The sequence below is a fragment of the Papio anubis genome, chromosome 9 (assembly GCF_008728515.1).
Source record: "Papio anubis isolate 15944 chromosome 9, Panubis1.0, whole genome shotgun sequence".
Lineage (NCBI taxonomy): Eukaryota > Metazoa > Chordata > Mammalia > Primates > Cercopithecidae > Papio > Papio anubis.
This window is the reverse complement of record NC_044984.1, coordinates 126,096,669-126,105,798: the sequence shown is the minus strand read 5'-3', so window position 1 is coordinate 126,105,798 and position 9,130 is coordinate 126,096,669. Positions and strand designations below refer to the sequence as shown.

General features: G+C 47.4%; 1 pseudogene; it reads right to left on the bottom strand.

Moving 5' to 3' along the window:
- Positions 1-4,982: 4,982 nt before the first annotated feature.
- Positions 4,983-5,083, bottom strand: LOC116269023 (annotated as a pseudogene).
- Positions 5,084-9,130: the final 4,047 nt, after the last annotated feature.

Here is a 9,130-nt window from a genome sequence, read left to right as displayed (position 1 = left end):
CTGAGAGCCCGAGCCACGGGTGCTGGAATGCGGCTTTTCACCATGTGAAAAGTTGCTTTAATTACAAGTTCATTAGCTATTCAGCGGGGGCAGCTTAGGGAAACGTGAAAGTCAAATGTTGAAAAAGAATTTGAGAAAGCACTGCCGACAATTTTTCGTTGGTTCAGGTCTCAAATTCTGCAGAGCTGAGCCACCTCTGTCTTCCCCTTGGGCAGATTCTGCCGTGGGTTGCTAGACTACCATGGAAACAAGGCCAGCTGATGCCCCTACTAACCTGGAAATAACCCAGGTTTCTTTCTGAGTACAGCAGGTCCTGCCAGCTCTTGAAAAATTGTGCAGCTGGGTGCGGTGGCTCACGCCTGTAATCCCAACACTTTGGGAGGCCAAGGCAGGCGAATCACCTGAGGTCAGGAGTTTGAGACCAACCTGGCCAACACAGTGAAACCCCGCCTCTACTAAAAATACAAAAATTAGCCGGGCATAGTGGTGGGCGGCTGTAATCCCAGCTACTTGGGAGGCTGAGGCAGGAGAATCACTTGAACCCGTGGGCGGAGGTTGTGGTGAGCCAAGACTGCACCCCTGCACTCCAGCCTTGGCAAAGAGTGAGACTGCATCTCAAAAAAAAAAAAATTGTGCAAAAGCAGAAACAAGCTTGCAGTAGCCAGTGTCCCTTTTGGCCACCACCACCCAGGACCCACCAGCTTCTGGAGGGTGGCAGCTGTGCTTTCTTCGGAGTTTGGCCCCAGCTCCCAGGAAAGCAGAGAGCCTGGCACCCCACAGGGGCTCAGCATACATGCAGATGAAGTGCCCTCTGGATGCCAGCCCTGCACCACCCGACCTCCATTCAGCTGACAGATGGGTCCCGAGCATGTCCTTTCCCCAAGCAGTATCCTGGGAAGAAAGGGACGCAAAAGAGGGCTCAGCCTCAGGCCTGCATGTGCTTCAGAGAGCTCTCAGAATGTGCTTTGGGGAGAGTAGGGTGGGGAGGCTGAAAGTACAGAGTCAAGTCCACAGCAAGGGGGCCTGCGCGAGAGTGCACAGAGCCGCGGGAGGCCCCAGAGGGACTGAGGAGGCTGCGTCCTGGGCTCCACGGTTGGGAAGAGGGAGAGCAAGAGAGAGGGACAAGGCGACTCCCAGGGTGAGCAAGGGGAGAGGCTGGCGTGGTGCATGTGGCGATGGACGAGGGTTGGAGATGTCAGTGTGAACTCATGCAGCTGAACACAGCTACAGGTAAGGTTGCATAGGAAAATATTTGTGTATGTGTATGTGCAGGGCTTCGTACACACACGTTTCTTTCACTGACCAATGAGGCCCAAGCAGCAATGAACAAACCTAGTGCCCAGGTCTTGATTTCATGAAAGTTATCAGAATCACTTCTGTTTTAAAAAACAAAATAAAACAAAGCGCCCTGACAAACAGGTCTGAGGAAGGCCCTGAAGAGAAAGGCTCTCACACATCAATGCCTGAAAACAAAACAATCAGAAAAGACTGCAAAAGTGGACTCATACGGACTCATGAAAAAACGAAAAGAAAAAAATGAAAAAATAAAAATGCAAAAAAACACAACATTGCACAAAGGCCATTGAAACCTACACAAAAGCTACCGTAAAAACCTCTACCCAGCAACTGCCTGTCTAACCTTGAACTGGCATTGCCTTTGTTATTGATCTTTGTAGCCAAAGATAAATTTTTGATTTTTTTTTGAGATGGATTTTTGCTCTTGTCACCCAGGCTGGAGTGCAATGGTGCAATCTTGGCTCATCGAAACCCCCACCTCCCAGGTTCAAGCGATTCTCCTGCCTCTGCCTCCCAAGTAGCTGGGATTACAGGCACCTGCACCACCACACCTAGTGAATTTTGTATTTTTTAGTAGAGACGGGTTTCTCCATGTTGGTCAGGCTGGTCTCAAACTCCCGACCTCTGGTGATCCGCCTGCCTCGACCTTCCAAAGTGCTGGGATTACAGGTGTGAGCCACCGTGCCCAGTCAGCCAAATAGAATGATCTCAAAAACAATTATGTCATCTTCCTCATTCATTCTGTAAAGGCTTCATCTTCCTTCACCCCCAGCCCCCACCCCCAGTAATGCACATAGTTCACTATGGCACACGTATTCCCACTGCAATTCCCCATTCCCAAATAAATACCATTTTCTTGCCGGGCACAGTGGCTCACGCCTGTAATCCCAGCACTTTGGGAGGCCAAGGTGGGCGGATCACCTGAGGTCGGGAGTTCAAGACCAGCCTGACCAACATGGAGAAACCCATCTTTACTAAAAATACAAAACTAGCCGGGCATAGTAGTGCATGCCTGTAATCCCAGCTACTCAGGAAGCTGAGGCAGGAGAATCTCTTGAACCCGGGAGGCAGAGGTTGCAGTGAGCTGAGATCATGCCACTGCACTCCAGCCTGGGCAACAAGAGTGAAACTCCATCTCAAAAAAAAAAAAAAAATATATATATATATATATATATACACACACACACACACACACACACATATATATATATATAATTTTCTTTTAAAGAGCCTCTCCCTGATATTTCAGTTGAGATAAATGGTGTCAGAAGTGGGACCTGAAAAGCAGTCACTGTTGGAAGGAAACCGTGGCTCTTCGAACCGGCGATTCCCGCCTGAGCTGCTCACTCCTGCCTCTTGCCTTTTCTGCCCTGCTGAATCTTCTCTCAGGCCAGGCCTCCCTCTTTTTAGGTAGAAGCTCTCCACTTTATTCAGGATTTGGTTTGGTTATAAGGTTGCCTTAATAAAAGCCCTTACATTCCTCCTAGGATCAAAACAGAAAAACAAGTGTCTTTCTTGACAGAACTCAGATTCTGTCTGGAGGTGTGTCTTTCTGGTAAACTCACTGTTGATCACTGCTCCTAGCTGAATGTTTCATTGGACCTACATGCCTGGGTCAAAATTTTTTGCAAATCCTGATTATAGTTTGGTCACACGCATGATTTGGCCATTTTCCCTTTTTTGTTTCTAAAAATCTTCCAAGAACAAAAATAAACATTCTAAATGGTGGACACAGGGTGGCTAATTAAAAACCACTGGGTTTCATGTTGAATTCATAATTGGAAAAAATATGTACTAGGAGATACAAAGAAAAAACTTTTTTAAAGCTGCTAGGCCAGTCACCACCATCTAAAAACACTGGTCGAACTCGAACATTCTCTGACAGGATTTACAGAATTTTCTTTGCTCTAAAGATATTAATAAGAAACAGAATGGGACCGGGCGAGGTGGCTCAAGCCTGTAATCCCAGCACTTTGGGAGGCCGAGGCGGGCGGATCATGAGGTCAGGAGATCGAGACCACCCTGGCTAACACGGTGAAACCCCATCTCTACTAAAAAAAAAATACAAAAAGCTAGCCGGGCAAGGTGGCGGGCGCCTGTAGTCTCAGCTACTCGGGAGGCTGAGACAGGAGAATGGCGGGAACCCGGGAGGCGGAGCTTGCAGTGAGCTGAGATCCGGCCACTGCACTCCAGCCTGGGCGACAGAGCGAGACTCCGTCTCAAAAAAAAAAAAAGAAACAGAATGGGATTCTTAAATATTAAGACATGCCAAGTTTTCTGGGACTCCAGCCACCTACATATTATAGCCTATTCTCGTGCACATTTTTTTAACTGGTGGACAAATTACATCAACAAAAATTAAGAGCTCACATTATCATTATTCAAACAGTCTCTTCAAAAAAGAAAAAGCCTTCAACTATAGAGCTAATGTGGAGAGCCTTCTAAGTTCTCTATTTTTTTCTGCTTACTTTGAATCTGCTAACTTTTCTAATGGGTTTGAGATAAAACTCACAGCTTTAGCATTCCAGTCAATATTTTTTGTAATTATTGTAAGAAAGAGGAGTGGATATGGTAACTCACACTTGTAAACCCAGCACTTTGGGAGGCTGAGGCAGGAAGATTGCTTGAACCTTGGAGTTTGAGACCAGCCTGGGCAACATAGTGAGACTCCATCTCTACAAAAAATAAACAAAAAATTAGCCAGGTGCGGTGGTGCAGAGCTACTTGGGAGGCTGAGGTGGGAGGCTCACTTGAGCCCAAGAGGTGGAGGTTGCAGTGAGCCGAGATTGCAGCATTGCATTCTAGCCTGAGCAACAACAGATTGAGACCCTGTCTCAAAAAAAATGAATAAAAATAAATAAAGGTTACATCCATGTAACCTTTTTAAAAAAACTTTCTTTTTTTTTTTTTTTTTTTTTAAGACAAGGCCTGGCTCTATTGCCCAGGCTGGAGTGTGGTGGAGTTTAGGACATTCACAAGGTGGCGTCTGCACAACTTTTTTTTTTTTTTTTTTTTTTTTGAGATGGAGTCTCGCTTTCGCCCAGGCTGGAGTGCAGAGGCGCGATCTCAGCTCACTGCAAGCTCCGCCTCCCGGGTTCACGCCATTCTCCTGCCTCAGTCTCCCGAGTAGCTGAGACTACAGGCGCCGCCACCATGCCCGGCTAGTTTTTTGTATTTTTTAGTAGAGACGGGGTTTCACCGTGTTAGCCAGGATGGTCTCCATCTCCTGACCTCGTGATCTGCCTGTCTCGGCCTCCCAAAGTGCTGGGATTACAGGCTTGAGCCACCGCGCCCGGCCTGCACAACTTTGTAAATGTCCTAAATGCATGGAAGTGTATACCCTGAAATGGTGACTTCTTTTTTTTTTTGAGATGGAATCTCGCTCTGTTGCCCCAGCTGGAGTGGAGTGGCACAATCTCCGCTCACTGCAACCTCTGCCTCCTGGGTTCAAGCGATTCTCCTGCCTCAGCCTCCCGAGTAGCTGGGATTACAGGCGCCACCACACCCGGCTAATTTTTGTATTTTTTGGTAGAGACCGGGTTTTGCCATGTTGCCCAGGCTGGTCTCAAACTCCTGACCTCAGGTGATCCGCCCCCCTCGGCCTCCCAAAGTGCTGGGATTACAGGCATGAGCCCCCACACTTGGCCAAAAAATAATTTTTTAATATTTATAATTTTATTATTTTAAAAAATATGGAAGGCTTCACGAATTTGCATGTCATCCTTGCACAAGGGCTAACTCCTCTGTGTCACTCCAATTTTAGTGTCTGTGCTGCCGCAGCCAGTGCTGTGTAACTATCTCTGTCTTGCTTTCAAAGTCTTTTGATTATCACTTCAGTGAAACAAACGACTATTATTTCACAGTGACCTATGATCACCTTTCGTTCAATTGTTTTAAACCTTTTGACATCTTTAGCAGCTTCTCCAAGAACAAAATTCTAAATTAAGTTTTTCTGACCTAGGCTTAACTTTGGGATTTTCTAGTTGGGCCCTAGGAGAGCCTTAAAAACTTATCTCTCATTTTGTAGAGGCATTAAATGACTAGGCTTATTTAGTAAATTATGTGAGAGACACTATCAAATAATAAATTACATTAGACGTTCTTTCAGTTACAGTTATGTTATTAATACAAATGTTTCATGGCTGGGCGTGGGGGCTCACACCTGTAATCCCAGCATTTGGGGAAGCTGAAGCGGGCGGATCACTTGAGGTCAGGTGTTCAAGACCAGCCTGGCCAACATGGTGAAACCCCATCCCTACTAAAAATACAAAAATTAGCCAGGCGTGGTGGCACACGCCTGTAATCCCGGCTATTCAGGAGACTGAGGCAGGAGAATCACTTTAACCCAGGAGGCGGAGGTTGCAGTGAACTGAGATCGTGCCACTGCACTCCAGCCTGGGTGACAGAGTGAGACTCCGTCTCAAAAATAAATAAATAATGTTTCAAAATTGTATAAAACTTAAAATCTAATATCATTAGTCATAATTTTAGCTGTTATAGTAAATCTTCTTTAAAGTTATATTTATGTAAATATATTAATGTGAATATCCTACAGATTATGTACAGCTTATCAGTCTGATGGCCCACGTGAACCGTAGAGATTCGTCATTCCACACTCTTCATTTACAGCGATCTGCAGTGTTGAGAGGCTCCAGCCATCACACTCACTCATAGGCAAGTCCCTTAAAACCAGATTTCCTGCCGGGTGTGGCAGCTCACGCCTGTCATCCCAGCACTTTGGGAGGCCAAGGTGGGCGGATCACCTGACATTAGGAGTTCGAGACCAGCCTGGCCAACATGGTGAAACCCTGTCTCTACTAAAAATACAAAAATTAGCCAGGTGTGGTGGTGGGCACCTGTAATCCCAGCTACTCAGGAGGCTGAGGCAGGAGAATCGCTTGAACCCGGGAGAGGGAGATTGTAGTCAGCCGAGATTGCGCCGCTGCCCTCCAGCCTGGGCAACAAAGCAAGACTCCATCTGAAAAAAAAAAAAACAAAACCTGATTTCCTGCAGCAAAAATGAAATGACTCAAGAAATTACCACTGGCAGAGAACAAAGAGGGTGGAGAAGTGGATATTTCACACAAGTCACACAAGGCCAGGCTCAACGTAGACACATGGAAAAACACAGTATCTGAGGCCAAACTAACCAGGAGCAAGTCCTAGCGACAGCATTCACTAGATACAGAACTATGGGCACGGCGCGTTTGTTATTGTTCTATGATAAAAAACCTCAGTGAGGTCAGGCACAGCGGCTCACGACTGTAATTCCACTGCTTAGGACGGCCAAGCTGGGAGGATGGCTCAAAGCTAAGAATTCGAGACCAGCCTGGGAAACATAGCAAGAGCCCAACTTCAAAATAATTTTTTTTTTTTAAATTTTTTTTTTTTTTGAGGCAGTCTGTCTGTAACCCAGGCTGGAGTGCAGTGGCCGGATCTCAGCTCACCATAGCTCCGCCTCGGGTTCCACGCCATTCTCCCGACCTCAGCTCGAGTAGCTGGGACTACGAAGCCCGCCACCTCGCCCGGCTAGTTTTTGTATTTCTTATTAGAGATGGGGTTTCACCGTGGTAGCCAGGATGGTCTCGATCTCCTGACCTCGTGATCACCGTCGGCCTCTAAAGAGATGCTGGGATTGGGCTTGAGCCACGGCGCCCGGCCTAAAAATAAAATTTAATTTAAAATTAAACAAAACAAAACAAAACAAAACTTGGCCAGGCATGATGGCTCACACCTGTTATCCTAGCACTTTGTGAGGCTGAGGTAGGTGGATAGCTTGAGACCAGGAGTTTGAGACCAGCCTGGACAACGTGGCAAAACCCCATCACCATAAAATTAAAAAAAAAAAAAAAAGAGAGCAGGATGTGGTGGTGTGCACCTGTAGTCCCAGCTCCCTGGGAGGTTGAGGTGGGAGGATTCCCTGGGTGACAGAGCAAGACCCCATCTCAAAAAAAAAAAAAAAACTTAAACAGTGGGTTGGGTGAAACTTTCAAGCGTGCTTAGCGGAGGAAGACGCATGCACTTCAAAATCAGGTTTTTCAAGAGCTCCCACTCATCCTGGCCTTGAGGGCTCAGGCTTGGCTCTGCCGCAGTCCACACGATCTCCTCAGCACAGAACGACGACAGGCCCCGGCCCGAAGCCTGCACAGCCTCTCAGCCAGAGCTCCTTTCACAGGCACAGGTGGTGGGAGTTGACTGTCCACTCAGAGTCCCGACAGTCTAAGGAAGGCGTAGCAGCGTGGGCTCCACGGCAGGTGCAGTGAGGTAAATCACACTCGCCCAGGCTCCCCCATTCGTGGTGACAGAAATCTAAGCGTGGGGCCATTTAAAGAGTAGTCGTGACAGCTTAGGAAGGCGGATCTGAAGCTTTCTTTGTTTTCTCCCTGGCAATATCTTTAGGGGCTTCTCCAAGTTTCTTGCTGAAGACCTGTACAGGCCTTAAGGAGGCTGGTCACCGCAGTCTTCCGACTCGAGGCACAGTAAGTGGCCCCTTCCTTTCCTTCACTGCTTGACTTTTCTGGATTCCAAAGAGTGTTTGTCAAACTTACGAGAAGATGATGACTGATGATTTTTACAAGGATGTGAACCATGAAAAGTGATTCCACGCCCCCCAGGATGGGGTTTCACATTGACATTGCTACAGACCTATATTAGGTGGAAACAGCCCTGAACCCCCAAAGGAATCTAACAACATACAAGACAGGATTGTTTTTGGCCAGGCGCAGTGGCTCACGCCTGTAATCCCAGCACTTTGGGAGGCCGAGGCAGGCGGACCACGAGGTCAGGAGATCAGAGACCATCCTGGCTAACACGAGAGTGAAACCCATCTCTACTAAAAAATACAAAAAAAAAAAAAAAAAAAAACAATTAGCCAGGGTGGTGGCAGGCACCTGTAGTCCCAGCTATTCAGGAGGCTGAAGCAGGAGGTCGTGAACCTGGAGGTGGAGCTTGCGTGAGCTGAGATCCAGCCACTGCACTCCAGCCTGGGCGACAGAGTGAGACTCTGTCTCAAAAAAAAAAAACAAAAAAGACAAGTTTTTTTTTCGAGGTGAGGTTTTGCTCTTGCTGCGCAGGCTGGAGTGCAGTGGTGTGATCTCGGCTCACTGTTTTTGATCTCCTGCCTCGGCTCCCAGCAGCTGGGACTACAATGCCCACCCTGCCGCCCGGCCTGAGCCCCCGCCTATTTTAGTAGAGACAGGGTTTCACCATGTTGGTCAGTCCTCAAACTCCTGACCTCAAATGATTCACCCTCCTCGGCCTCCCAAAGTGCTGGGATTACTTACAGGTGTGAGCCACGGCACCCAACTTTTTTTTTTTTTTTTTTTAAACACTGGGTCTCACTCTGTCGCCCTGGCTAGAGTGCAGTGGCACAATCACAGCTCACTACAGCCTCGGCCTCCCAGGCTCAAGTGATCCTCCCACCTCAGCCTCCTGAGTAGCTGGGACCACAGGTGTGCACCACCATGCCTGGCTAATTTTTGTACTTTTTATAGAGATGGGATCTCACCCTGTGGCCCAGTCTGGCTAAAAGCAGATTTTAAAGAGCAGTAGATGTTTTTAAAACTTAATTATGTCAGGTCTTTTGAACCAAAGTCCTCCCTTCTCCAGGTTTCTCTAGGTCATCCAGCACTTTTGTTGTTTGGTTAAACTGTCTTCATCCAGCCTCCTCAGCAGTCAAGCCCGGGCTCCTTGGCCCCACAGGCAGCTGCCCGCACTCACTCACTGCTCCACCCTCCCGCAAGGCCTCCCCAGCCCTCCCTTTTAAACTACCTGTAGTTTAAAACAGTTTGGTAAAGTATACTTTTGTAAACAAAGATGAAAACATTTGCTTTTT